Raw genomic sequence first — 13,867 nt, 5'->3', positions numbered from 1 at the left:
TCTATGCAGGGGATGTGCTCTTGCTTCTAATCCCTCTTAGCTGACAGCACAAGGAAATATATGCATGGATACTAACCCCTGAATACTAACACATTCCTATAAATATTTCTATATGTAACTATCTGTATCTGTATTAAGCTAAATCACAAGTTCCTTTTGATGTCTCCAACTCTTAATCTTTTATCACATGTAACATTTCTTTGCTTATCTGTAACTGCTCACTGCAACATTGAGAAACCTGGCTCTCATATCTACCATACATTTGTTTAATTATAATTATAGTATTAACATATGGTGGTTTTAGACTTGTTAACCTTTACCCTTAGGAAAACGAATTTATCAACTAGAGTACAATGCTATGCAACGTTTCATTGTGTTTAGTCTTACAGACTCCACATATTCCAGAGTTACTCAGACTAGCACCTTTTCTTCCCACCCCTTTAGTGAGATGTTTTCATGCATTTATAATACACTTATGTGGTTTTTATATATGTTGTTCATTTCTCTGCCAAAATTCTTCTATCTTGTGTATTTATATCTTGACCACATTAGTCATACTTTTGTTTTAAAACATAATCTGTTTTATGCTTCTCCTATGGTTCTTCTGTTATTTTCTGTTGTTGTTTTTATTGATTTTTATTCAAATTGTGTCTCATTTTATACCTAGTGGTTTTTTTTTTGTTTGTTTGTTTGTAAGTAAAACTTTGCATGAAAAATGTTTTCAAAATCATTTGAGCTCTTGATAATGCTTTCTCCAGAGAGAACTGACTTTTTCTTCTGGCAGGCAGATGACAAATCTAATTAATACAATCAGCCCTTGAAATGATCACAGCTGGTCTTTACTCTCTGGTTTATTTTCAGTTCAGCTTTAATTATATTTTGTAGCCCTTTAGGTTCCCAAACCTCGGTTATTTACAAGAATTCCCCATCATTGGCAGGTCTTCATTTGCACTCCCCCACCTCAAACGCATGAAGCTATGGGAAGTTCTGCTCTCCATCATAGCTTTTGATAACACTAGTCAATGTGATGGAAAAACAGTACCCAATGTCATTTTTACCTTACTCCTAGTTTCTCTAAAATATTGGCTTAAATATTCATCTTTTTTTTTTTTTAATTTGTTTTAATGTTTATTTATTTGTGAGAGCGAGAGAGAGACAGACAGAGTGTGAGCGGGGGAGGGGCAGAGAGAGAGGGAGACACAGAATCTGAAGCAGGCTCCAGGCTCTGAGCTGTCAGCACAGAGCCTGATGTAGGGCTCGAACTCACGAGCCATGAGATCATGACCTGAGCCAAAGTCAGATGCTTAACCGACTGAGCCACCCAGGCGCCCCAAATATTCATCTTTCTTAAATAACTCTTAGATGGATTCAATGTGGTGACTTTTAAAAAATAATTTGTTCAGTTGTTTTTAATTGTGTAGCATAAGATTATTACATATGACTTGTCCCATTACTCCTGGAATAGAAAGCACTTACTGCCCAGTCCTTCCTATATCCTCACTCTTACATCTGGGATGATTCCCTCCTCACCCCCTGCCAGCCCAGAATCTGTTAAAAGCGAAACAACAGGCCAAAAATGGAATACTTTACTCTAGGCCCCACATCACCAATCCAGGACTTAATTGGTATGGACTTTTATGGAAATGGAATCTTAAACAGTCAATCAGGAATTGCCTGATCAGCACTGGTTAGGTAATCTGCCTAATAGATCCCTGTCATTCCTAAAGGAAAGTAACTTTGCAATTATCAAGCTGTATAAAACAAAAGACTTTTATAGGCAGATGGGAGAAGGAATAAGGAAGTTACAGTAAGCAAAAAAGTGGTTATTTGTAATACCCCTTGCCCCATAAAAATGAGAAAATCTGAGATTCAGTAGTTGGTAAATGCCATCAAGGAAAAGTTAGCTTCGTTTTTCTCCTTACAACTCCAGTCTTCCGTAGACTTTGGCCAAAAACCTCTAACTTTCCATTTCTTCAATGCTTAGAAAATGATTTTTTCTTATACCTTTACTGGTAGCCATATTATATTAATGAAAACAAAAATGCTTTTTAAATCTTATCTCTTATTGGGGCGCCTGGGTGGCTCAGTTGGTTGAGCGTCTGACTTCAGCTCAGGTCATAATCTTGTGGTTCGTGGGTTTGAGCCCCACGTCAGGCTCTGTGCTGGCAGCTCGGAGCCTGGGGCCTGCTTCAGATTATGTGTCTCTCTCCCTCGTTGCCCCTCCCTTGCTCACACTCTGTCTCTCTCTCAAAAATGAATAAATGTTAAAAAAATAAATCTTATATCTTATTATATTATTTCCCCCTGTTTCTTCTTACTATGGAAAAAGTTTTAAATTTGACTATTTCACAGTAGCTTTTTTAAAATTATTTTTTCAAATCTGTTATTCTCTGATTCCATTTTATTTTTAACTTCTCTTAAAAATTCCAATTGGTTTTTCCTTAGTTAAATGGTTCCTAATAAGGCCTTCTTTAGCAAGTTGTATAGATGCAGTTTCTTCTTGAATATTACTAAGAATAAAATTACAAATATTCTAAAATTTATATTGTTTTTTATTCTGTTTCGTAAATAATTTTACAGAGTTTGTAAAAACGTCCATTTTTATTTAGTTGAAGTATGTTTTCTTATGTTTAGTGAGGCTTTAAAATTTTTTTAAGATACTTTTATTCTTTTACAGTTGAAAGTTGAGATAATTTCTAATTGCTTATATTCTGTCCAACTGCCTATTTTAACATGTTCGAATAGTTCAGCCTAACAATATAGAAACACAGAAACTTGTTGGGAAAAGTAGAAGCCAGTGTTAGGTTGGCTTCTGTGTCAGTGAATTTTGTATTTTGCATTTTATGTGGTAATAAGGGATCAGCATTTCTATCCATGCCAAATAATAAGCTTGTTCAAGCACTACTACAGAATCTAAATTTAGTGTGTCTGCCTTTGTCTGGTGTGCTTCCCAGAGGTGACTGAGGGGGACATTTATATTGTAGATGCCCCATAATCTGTTTCTGATTCCAGCCTTTATTAATTAGTAGGGTCTCTAAATAAAGCTTTCCCAGGCATCCTCCAATTTATTTACATGTGGTATGTTTCTTTGTATTATCAAGGAGATAAATAGGGTATCTACTTTCTTCCACCTGGTTATGTCCATGCTCTAAGTTAATCAAAGTTCTTTATTTATGGATATCACTCTAATATTCTTTGGAATCTATTAAAATCTAATTTTGATGATAAAGCGTTTTTTGTTTTGTTTTGTTTTTATTTTTGTTATTTTATTTTGTTTTTAGATGTAGAGCCAATGAAATTAGGTAAGTGTGCTCAAGGGAATTTTCAAGGCTGATCTCTGATTTTGATGTTAATAGGTTCTAATGAAACTGCTATTTACTATAAATAGTATTATGGAAATGGACTTAGCATGCGTGGTTCATTTTACATATCTGGAGTATAGTATACTGTAGAACAGACAAGTTGTGAGAATAAAGTAGAGTTTGACTTATAGAGCTCTTAGCACAATTCCTGGAGCATACTGTGTTTCATCAAATCTAAGAGGACATTGATTTAAAGATTTTTGATTATTTAATTTATAGTGGGAAGAAGAGTAATTACACTATGACTCAATAGTCTGTAATCACTTAGAGATTTCACTTTATATTTATTGAAAGAACTCTTTCAAACATATGTATACACATATAGGGACACTAGGGTGGCTCAGTCAGTTAAGCATCATACTCTTGATTTCAGCTTAGGCCATGGTCTCATGGTTCATGAGTTCGAGCCCCATGTCAGGCTCTGTGGTGACAGTGCAGAGCCTGCTTGGGATTCTCTGTCTCCCACTCTCTCTGTCCTTCCCTCTCTCTCTGGCTCTCTCTATCTCTATCTCTCTCTCTCAAAATACATAAATAAACATTAAGAAATAATATATACATACAAATATATAAATCACACAGCATTGCTTGCATACATTAAAAGAAAATGCAAGCAAAATAAATAAAGGCATTTCTAAAACTTTTAAACATTGGCTCTTCTTAATATCTTTGCAATTCAGAATTTCATCCTCTGTTCTACCTACATTGTGATAGAAACATTGCTGAAAAGAGTGTTCAACTATTGGATCAATGTGTTTGTTTTTCTAACCAGTGACTTAATTTTTCCAATTTGAGTGCTAGATATAAAATAAAATAATTTTATCAGAAGTTGTATCAATAGAATTATAAGTCTGGCTAATATTCTTTCTTTAAATTGATTCCTAAGTGATTTCTGATTCAACTGTTAAGTAAGCAGATATTCACTCAGGCAGGTATAATTGACTAATGTGTCACAACTGCCAGGTGGCTGAGAGGGAAAGATTTAATAGTCAACCCAAATACGGAGATAGGACAATTTGGGGAAAACATGCATTATTATTTGAAAACAGAAATCATTTGAAGGACAACAATATGTGCTTAAGAAAAAAGGTAGGCAGATAGTAGCTGTTTTGTTGTGGAAGTATGGAAAGAGCCCAGATGTCCATCAACAGATGAATGGATAAAGAAGATGTGGTGTATATATATACAATGGAGTATTACTTGGCAATCAAAAAGAATGAAACCTTGCCATTTGCAACAACGTGGATGGAACTCGAGTGTATTATGCTAAGTGAAATTAGTCAGAGAAAGACAAATATCATGTGAATTCACTCACAGGAGGAATTTAAGATGCAAAACAGATGAACATAAGGGAAGGGAAGCAAAAATAATAACAAAATAATAAAAAAACAGAGAGGGGGATAAAACATAAGAGACTCCTAAATATAGAGAACAAACTGAGGGTTGCTGGAGGGGTTGTGGGTGGGGACATGGGCTAAAAGGGCAAAGGGCATTAAGGAGGACACTTGTTGGGATGAGTACTGGGTGTTATTTGTAGGGGTTGAATCATTGGAATCTACTCCTGAAATCATTATTGCACTATATGCTAACTAACTTGGATGTAAATTTTTTTAAAAAAAGTGTTTTCTTGTGGTCTTCTCTCACACTATATACTTGAGACTTTTTATTCTTAAATACCTATTAACAAGGTTGTGTATTGAAAGCCCAGGGCTTTGCACATAGAGTCTTTTAATAGATACTAGGCTCTGTCCTTTGCTCCTGCATTGCTGATACCCTCCCTGAATACCTTGGCTGCGTGTCACAACCATCCCTAGCCTGTTGTGCCCCAGCTACCATAACCCACTTTTAATGCCTGTCTGGACTCCACCTGCAAATGGATTCTATTTTGATAAGTATATTGTGAACCATGGAATATGATATGAAAATATTAATAATGTATTTTTTTCTTTATTTTTCTAGGAATTTTGCCTTTATTGCTGCAAGATATTGGAAATTCATTCAAGGTTTTGGCTTTTTATGAATCTGAATTTATGGCACCAGATCTAACTAGAGGATTTAATAAAGGTGAGTATCATGTACAAAAGTTATTTTTCCTATCTGCTTCATGAGCAGTATTACATATTTAGTACTCATTTTACCAAAACTGGGAGACATGTTTCTGTTGGCCCATATGTTTCCTCTACTCTTAATTGTCCAGAATACAATCTGAGCTATTTAAATTAACTTTCAAAGCCCTTGGTAATCTGGCTGTATATTGATTCTCCAACTCTGTCTCCGTATGCTCTCTTCCAAAAACTTCTGCTTAAGTCAGATTGATCTTGTCATGGTCTTTTGAACACACCATGAGCATTTCTGTCTTCCTATCCTTACTGTTCAAACATCCCTCCAGCTAAAATAAATTTTGTTATTTTTTCCCCATAAGTGTTTCCTTTATTACAACATTCTCTCCTGTTATTGTAAAACTCATATTTTCCTTATTTAATTTATTCAACAAATACTTCTTGAATACTTATTATTACCAGGCAAGTGGATAAGACAAAAAAAGCCTCCCTCATTATGGAACAATAAAGGGTATAGGAATTAATAAAGAAAAATAATCTTAAAATATATTTTTAGATATTGATCATGATACTAAGGGAAATTAGATTGATCAAAATAGTTTTCATAGACCTTATCAATAACTATCAATTCCAGTCTATGGCACATTTAGATACTGTGCATTAGATTGTTATTTTATCCATGTGTATATAGCTTGCCTGCATAATTAAAGCATAAAATTAAAAGCCTGAATTCATATCTGCAATAGAATTAGCAGTGCAGAAAGAAACAAGAAAGCAATTCAAACTTTGTTTCTTTTTCCCATAAGATAATTTGCAATTGCCAGGTATGTAAACACATTTAAAGCTCACAATAACACAGATTATTCTTATTGATAGATTGACTCTTGTGTTCCCCTTACCCTGCTTTTCAGCAGAGAGGTAGGCATTCTTATATTCACTTTGAGGATGGTAAGAGAATTGACTTGGAGGAGAAGTGAGGCTCATCTCTTGCCAGAGAAGTGACCAACCACTCAGTCTCAGGGAGCAGAAGGGTAGAGGGTAGATTCCTGTGTCTCCAGTATCCTCCAGGACCAAGGTCCCCACTGCTTGGAAGATTCTTAGCATTGCAACCACAGTCCAGAAGGTCCAGCTAGCCACAGAATCTGATCAGAATATTTAAGCTGAAGTGGCCAAATTCTATCAGGTGGTGACAAACTACTTCTGGCCCCAATAACGATGAAACAGGGAGAACGAACCCTCACATCTATGATGATAAGCACTAAGAAGGTAGTGTAAAATGGTGTTGAATATTAGATTAGAGTGTAGATTGTTTCAGCTCTTATTGTTAAAACCAAAGATGTTGATAACGGCTTTCCATAAGTTTCGTAACTATCTAATGCTCTTGCCATATGCAAAGTATACATTAACTGACAATTCTATAGATGTCAAACTTTTAAAAAAATATTTATATGCCTTTGTAAAACTTTACAATTTCTTCTCCATGTTTATAGAAATAAAAATTTGGCAGTGATTTCAACACATAAGATATTAAAATTTACCTTTTCTCTTGCATTTTTTTTTCTTGCCTCCTCAACCCCAGAGTGCTGGTGCCACATGTCTCTTGCATTTCAAATGACATCTGTAAATAACTTTTTATGAAATCTGTAGGAAAGTTTTTATGTCTTTTCCACTTGGCTACTGGCACCTACAGAGTTCCCATCTGAATTTGGAGATCTATAGTATCTAGTTATCTGTCTCCACAGGACATGATATTGGGTTCCTTGGAATTAGAGATAAGCCATCTCTCCAAATGTGTCCGTCTGATAGTTGAAGAGCCCACACTAGTTTGTCTATACACATGTGAAAACCTCAAATCTCGCACTCTTTGGAGGTTAATCAGACGTGCCTTTTGGCAAATTACTTTCTTTTTCCTTTCTTATTCATGAGATCACCATTTCTCTCTTTCTGTTTCTCAAAAGGCATTATATGTTCAACTTCAACAGATGTATTTCTTTCAAAATGCTTTATTGTGAGTTATATACATCTGAGAAAACAGATGTATGAACAAAATAACGCAAACGAAAGTTTATACCAAACCTCACTATTGAGTGCTGAATGGTTCCAATCACCTGGAAAAAATCAAAGGTACTAGCTTTGGTAATTACCAAGAATTGTTAATCACATATCTTATTTTTCTTTTCCTCTCTATTCTGTCTCATGTTCTATTTCTGTCAATTCAGACTTAGGGATTTTGGCTCTGGACGCCAGCCCATTTTTCCCATTGGAAGTTTTTCAGAAATCCTATGGGTAAGAGAGCATCTGGCTTATGATATTTATAAGTGTCTGAGCTCTCTAATATGCCTAGTTACTGTGGAGACTAAGAGCAAATGGGAACCTGAGCTGAAAACAAACCCGGCAGAGGCTGAACTGAAATGCAGGCTTCTGTAGAGAAAGCATACAAAGTTATTCCACGGTCCTTTCCAACTCAAGTTTTGAACCAGTTATGTTCAGTGTTCTTTGTTTGTAAAGACGGCAGTTTAAAAACAATCACAATATTTATCAGTACTGAAGATAGACATCAGATAACCCCATTTGGCTTAGCGTAATGTGCAATGAAAGCTTTGTGATGTTTGAATCCATTCATTCTGTGTGTGATTGTATATATACTTCTTTTCACTCATTACTATTTTAAAATGTTAATTTATTCATTCTGGATAAATATTACATATTTCTACCTCAGTTTACTCATTATTGTAACAAAATGTACCTCATATATTTTATGCCACATTATTTGTCAGTTAAACTCATTTATCATGGACGAGTTTTCCTAACCTGAAAAATAAAGGCACAAATGAAGCTACCCTGTTTGCCATGCCCACTTCCTGCTGTACATTTGCCTAAGGCTTTGTTAGTGCTTACCATTTCCTGTTTTATTTTCATTGTTTGAAAGAGATGCTGTGCTTTCCCCTAATACTTGATGTCTAAGGATATCCCCAGCTTTAACAGTACAAAAAAATTTATCTGTGCACCCTCTCTCTTCAAAAGGGTGTTACTCTTTGTTGCAGATGAATCAAATAAAGGACACTTGGGTGTCGTGGTAGGTTGAGCCTCGGACTTTAGACTTGGTTCAGGTCCTGATCTCAGGGTTGGTGAGTTCAAGCCCCACATCCATCTCACTGCTGTCAGCCTGTAAGCGCAGAGCCCTCTTCAGATCCTCTGCACCCCTTCTCTGCCCTTCCCCTTCTTGCACTCTCCCAAAAAAATAAGTATTTTTAAAAAAATGAATAAAAGAAGGAACAATGTACTTAAGTTAAAACTAATTTTCCAACATTTAAATATTCTTTTATACATAAAATATACCTTTGATGTCAACAAATTATGAGTCTTTACACAAATACCTTTATCCTAATTGTAAACTTCTCTTTTTGTAGAAGTGTTTAAAACAATTTTAGTTGTGGAAAACAGGATGTTGCTCAAGACAGGTACTAAAATAGAAAACAGTAGAATTGGAAAGACTTGACATATGAACTCAATTTCTCCATGTCTAAAGTTTGTTCTTTGGGGATGTTCATTGGAGGTGCTGTGATACTGAAAAAGAATGAAAGAGATTAAGAATCCTGGGTGCTAATTCTGGCTCCACCATTTAGTAACTGGGTGTATTTTCAAAAAGGAACACTAATTTCTGCCCAACCAGGCTGACAGGGTCCTTGTAAGGATCAAATATGTATGAGAGTACTTTATACACAGAATAGTATCTAAGTCTAATCTATTAATATTTATTGTTGTATTCCTGATTTGCAAAGTAGACTTATTTATAGCAGATATACAATGAATTGTTTTTAATTAAATATTTTTAAATTACAAAATGATGCATGCTCCTTTGAAGAAGAGAAACAATGAAAGAATATGTAAGTACAAAATTGATAACTATCTTATAAACTCCTTTCTTTTTTTTAATTTTTTAAAAATTTTAATGTTGATTTCTTTTGAGAGAGAGAGAGAGAGACAGTGTGAGTGGGGGAGGGGCAGAGGGAGAGACAGAATCCAAAGCAGGCTCCAGGCTCTGAGCTGTGAGCACAGAGCCTAACTCGGGGCTCAAACCCATGAAAGTGAGATCATGACCTGAGCGGAAGTCGGATGCTCAACCGACTGAGCCACCCAGGCACCCCTATAAACTCCTTTCTTAACTCTCAGATACAACTAAGTTTAAAAACCCAGTATATAACCTTCCACAACTGTTCATACTCAAGTATGCGCATGTGCGTGTGTGTGCGTGCACCTATATATAACTTTTGCTTTTCTATTTGGTAATTATTTTTGTTTTTCCTCATTATTCTTATCCTAATGCATATCCTTACTTTTCTGAGTTAGTTCTTCCATTCACTTGTTTACTTGAAAGTCTACCAGTTTGTAGAGTTTAAGTGTGATCTCTGCACATGAAAGAAGGAAGAGCTGACATGTTGTTTGAAATCACTTTATGATTTTTACATGATGAATGTAACATAACTTAGCAAATTATTCCTTTATTGATGTACATTAATGTTGTGTCCAAGTTTTGCCACTATAAATAATTCTGAATAACCTTAACTTCTAAATAAAGCAAGTCCTCAATTTCTATTGGAAAGATTCATAAAGGTGGGTCAAAAATATGTATTTTTAACAATAAAAGATAATATCAGATCACTTGCTGATTTCCTATTCATATGAGCCATGAATTTAGAGGGCCACTATTTTTGTTTAGCTAATTTTATAGATCTTAAAAAACACATCATTTTTATTGCATCAATTTTCTTCTTTTTTTTACTACTAATTATGTTGTTTATTTTTATTGTTGTCCAATTAAGAAAAAAATTATTGTTTATTATTGTCCATTTTTAGAAAGTAATAACTGTGGTAACATCAGTAATCTTTTGTTAAATATTATTGTGTGTTTGAAAAATCTTTCAAGACTTAGTTAATATTATGCACAAAAGCTCAATTCCAACCAAAGAAATTGTCTATATCAGTGCTGTCCAATAGAACTTTCTGCTATGATGGAAAGTTTCTGTATCTGCACTGACCAGTATGGTAGCCATGAACCACATGTGACTCTTGGGCACTTGAAATGGAGCTAATGTGATTGAGGAACTACAGACTTAATTTTATTTCATTTTTAATTCATTTATGTTTAAATTTAAATAGCCACATGTAGATAGTGGCTCTTTCAATGGAGAGGGTAGGCTAAAGTACTTTCACGTGTTTAAAATTGATTCTCTGGGCAGGGAGAGTAAGTGTGATTTTTCAACTTAACAGTTAAAAATATAGTGAAATGGTTATTTTTGTGTGAACAATGTGTACGTGCTACTTAAGAACTGGTTGGAGAGTGACTCAACACCATTAGTCATCTTGATCTATTTTGGCAGGTCAATTCAATCAACTCTTGCAATCAGACTTAGCATTTAGATGCTTATCAGTCAAAAATGGTACATGGTTCTGCTCTACTGCACTTTAATTGGTCAAGTATGAGGAAATAGCTTTGTAATATTGATTCATGCTTCTGTTTTGTAACTCTTATGTATTAATATGTATTATAAGCTTTGCATTATTAATTTGAGAATATGTATGTTTATGTGATGGGTTGTAATATAACAATTTTCTTTCCTATTTTTTAGGACAAAATAACATTTTCTTTAATTTTAATTTTTAAATTTGTAATTTTTTTTTTAATTTTATTTATTTTATTATTTTAGAGCAAGAGAGACAGCACAAGCAGGGAAGAAGGACAGAGGAAGAGAAAGAGTCTTAAGCAGTCTCCACATTCAGCGTGGAGCTGACTCTGGGCTTGATCCCATGACCCTGGGATCATAACCTGAGCTGAAATCAAGAGTTGGACACTTAATCCACTGAGCCACTCAGGTGACCCAACGTTTTTTCTCACCTGAATTCTGACTCATGTGACTTTTCAACACTGGAATCTTTAAAAGGTAAGTTTTACAAAAGTAAAGTATTCAACTACTCTTTCTGAATTGTTAATTTCCTACAATTAGCACTTGAAATGAGTTTCCCTCCCCACCTTCCCTTTCTGACTTGATTTCTGACTCACCTAATCATGAGATTTCAAAGTAACTACTTAGAAGGAGGCTTGTTATTGTCTCCTATTATTTCTTTGCAGAAAGGAAAGTCAAGAAAAGTTGTCTTCTGTTACTGGCACAAATCTGGACTTAGTAGAGCCATCCCAATTTCTAAACCCTACCAGTTTAATATGCAAATATCAATGGCTTGAGTAGTAGAGAATGTAATCCTATTATAGTCTCAAATTTATCTGAGTCCTTAGAAATCCTGATTAGCCTTGGTAATCACCTGGCTCCTTTCTTGGATAGTATTAATACCTCTGGTGGTTTCACATTTTTCCATGTCAGAAAATATGATTTTGGCTACAGCTGCTTGTGTCAGAGAAATACCATACATAGAGTTTGAGTTTTAATAATAAAATATCTAGACAGATATTTTGTTTTATAGTCACTAATTAAGAATCATATATCCATTTGAAAAGTGAACCCACACTGAAACCTAATTGTTTGCAATATTTGATCTATTCTATTTCATTTACCATCCAAACCACTCTATAATATAAGCATAAATCTATTCCTGTTTTGACCTCAATTTTGCATATAGATTTTGGTGTTGTATGAACTTTCCAAGTGCTCATATCCATTTAATATTTTATATGGTGAACTGGGATCTTGAGTACATATATATACCCAACCAAGATTATACCTCCATGCCATAAAGTATGAAAACTATGAGTTTGGAGGCATACCTCCCTACGGTTGGCTAACATTCTCCCAGGCTACATTCTTAGGCTACATTCCCCTTAGGCTATATTCTTTCATCTGTAAAAATCCACCTAATTTTACTTATTTAATACCAATTGTTACTGTTATAAGCATTAAACAAAATGTATTGCCTGCCAGTGGTTATTGCATTTCTATCAATATACCTAACATTGGATAGCTGCCTATAAATTATACTTTTGTTTGTTTTTCCTTTCTTGTCAATTTTACTCTGCCCCATTGTAGTCATACTATCTATAGTTGATTCATAAAATCATATAAAAAATATGCAGTAAGCCCAAGCGGGGTGGGGGGAGCTTTTCAGATCAAATTTAACTGAATTTGAGTCTCAATTATATCAAAAGCCTACAATATAACAATAGACAGAAAAACCAGAAATGTGAATCTTCTTAAGTAGGAAGTTTAAATAAAACTAAAGTACATCTGATAGTTTGCAAACATTAAATACAAAGGGGAGCTTTAGTGATATTTCAACATGGCTAACTTAGTATGTCTTAAGAATAATATAAATTCCTATGAAATTTTTTTTAAGAAAGCTTAGAAATTCCAAATCAGGAGAATGAGGAAAAGGTACAATTATTAAAAAGCTATTTGAATGTAACATTTTGCCGATAAAGTATTGTGTAAGATTAAGGATAACTGCATACACATTTGCATTCCTCCCGTTGAACGTTAGGTATTACTTGCCCTTCTACGTAATGGAGTGTGGCAGCAATGACACTATGCCACGTCTGAGCTTAGCATTTAGCAGGACAGGGGCATCTTCCTCCTAGGTCTCTTGGAGTCCTAGGATGACATGTAATAAGTTCAGTGACTCTGTAAAAAGACACACATGAAAAGGCTGTGAGGCTACATAGAGAAAGAAAGTGACCCAGTTGAGAGCAACTTTCCTACCATCCACCTACCAGTTGAATTCCATGGAACGGCCCCTGTAAATGCCATGCAGAGCAGAAGGATCTCCCGTTTGAGCCTGACTCATGCCTGACCTGCCAAATCATGAATTATAATAATGTGGTTTTTTTTTAGAACACCAAGTTGTAGGGTAGCTACTTATTCTATAACAGATAACCAAAAAATGTAGGGGTGAGAAAAAAAGAGCTCCTTGCCAGTCGCAGTTACATACACAACTGTTTCATTGGTTTTACATATATTAACTATGAAGATAGTAATCCTGAAATAATTTATCCAAACTTGTTTATTTTAGTAGATTAACTGACCCTTAGTGTTGTTAATGTGTGGATAATCTTTGCAATAATTATTGGTCTTTACTATTTTAATTTATAGAACTAACCTCTTATAAAAATTATGAAATGATGCAGGAAATTCGATATTTAGGGAGGCAGTATATTGTATTTATAGAAGAAAATACTAAGTTCTCTTTCAAAAAAATCTGAGATAAGATATTTACTCTGTCACTCATTAACTTGGAGATTTTGATGGAGTCACTGCCTTTGTGGGTCTTAAATTCTTTGCCTGTAAAATTAAATCATTAGATTGCTTATCCTTAGGTAGCTTCCAGCTCTGTTTGAAAAATCTTTAAGTTTCAGTGCATCTGGGTGGCTCAGTCGGTTAGATGTCTGACTCTTGATTTCGGCTCAGGTCACGATCTCACAGTTCATTGGATCAAGCCCCTATG

General features: G+C 34.7%; 1 long non-coding RNA gene across 1 annotated transcript in view; it reads left to right on the top strand.

Annotated features, from left to right (window-relative positions):
• LOC131508397 (uncharacterized) overlaps window positions 1–11,352 on the top strand; it is a 55,452-nt gene extending 44,100 nt beyond the window's left edge. The window contains exons 2-3 of the long non-coding RNA XR_009259994.1: window positions 5,319–5,423; window positions 11,128–11,352. This is a non-coding gene — a long non-coding RNA (uncharacterized LOC131508397). The remainder of the gene's footprint in view (window positions 1–5,318; window positions 5,424–11,127) is intronic.
• Window positions 11,353–13,867: the final 2,515 nt, after the last annotated feature.

The sequence above is a fragment of the Neofelis nebulosa genome, chromosome 4 (assembly GCF_028018385.1).
Source record: "Neofelis nebulosa isolate mNeoNeb1 chromosome 4, mNeoNeb1.pri, whole genome shotgun sequence".
In the NCBI taxonomy this organism is placed as follows: Eukaryota; Metazoa; Chordata; class Mammalia; order Carnivora; family Felidae; genus Neofelis; species Neofelis nebulosa.
The sequence above is the reverse complement of the archived record's forward strand: the minus strand, read 5'-3'. Positions and strand labels throughout refer to the sequence as shown.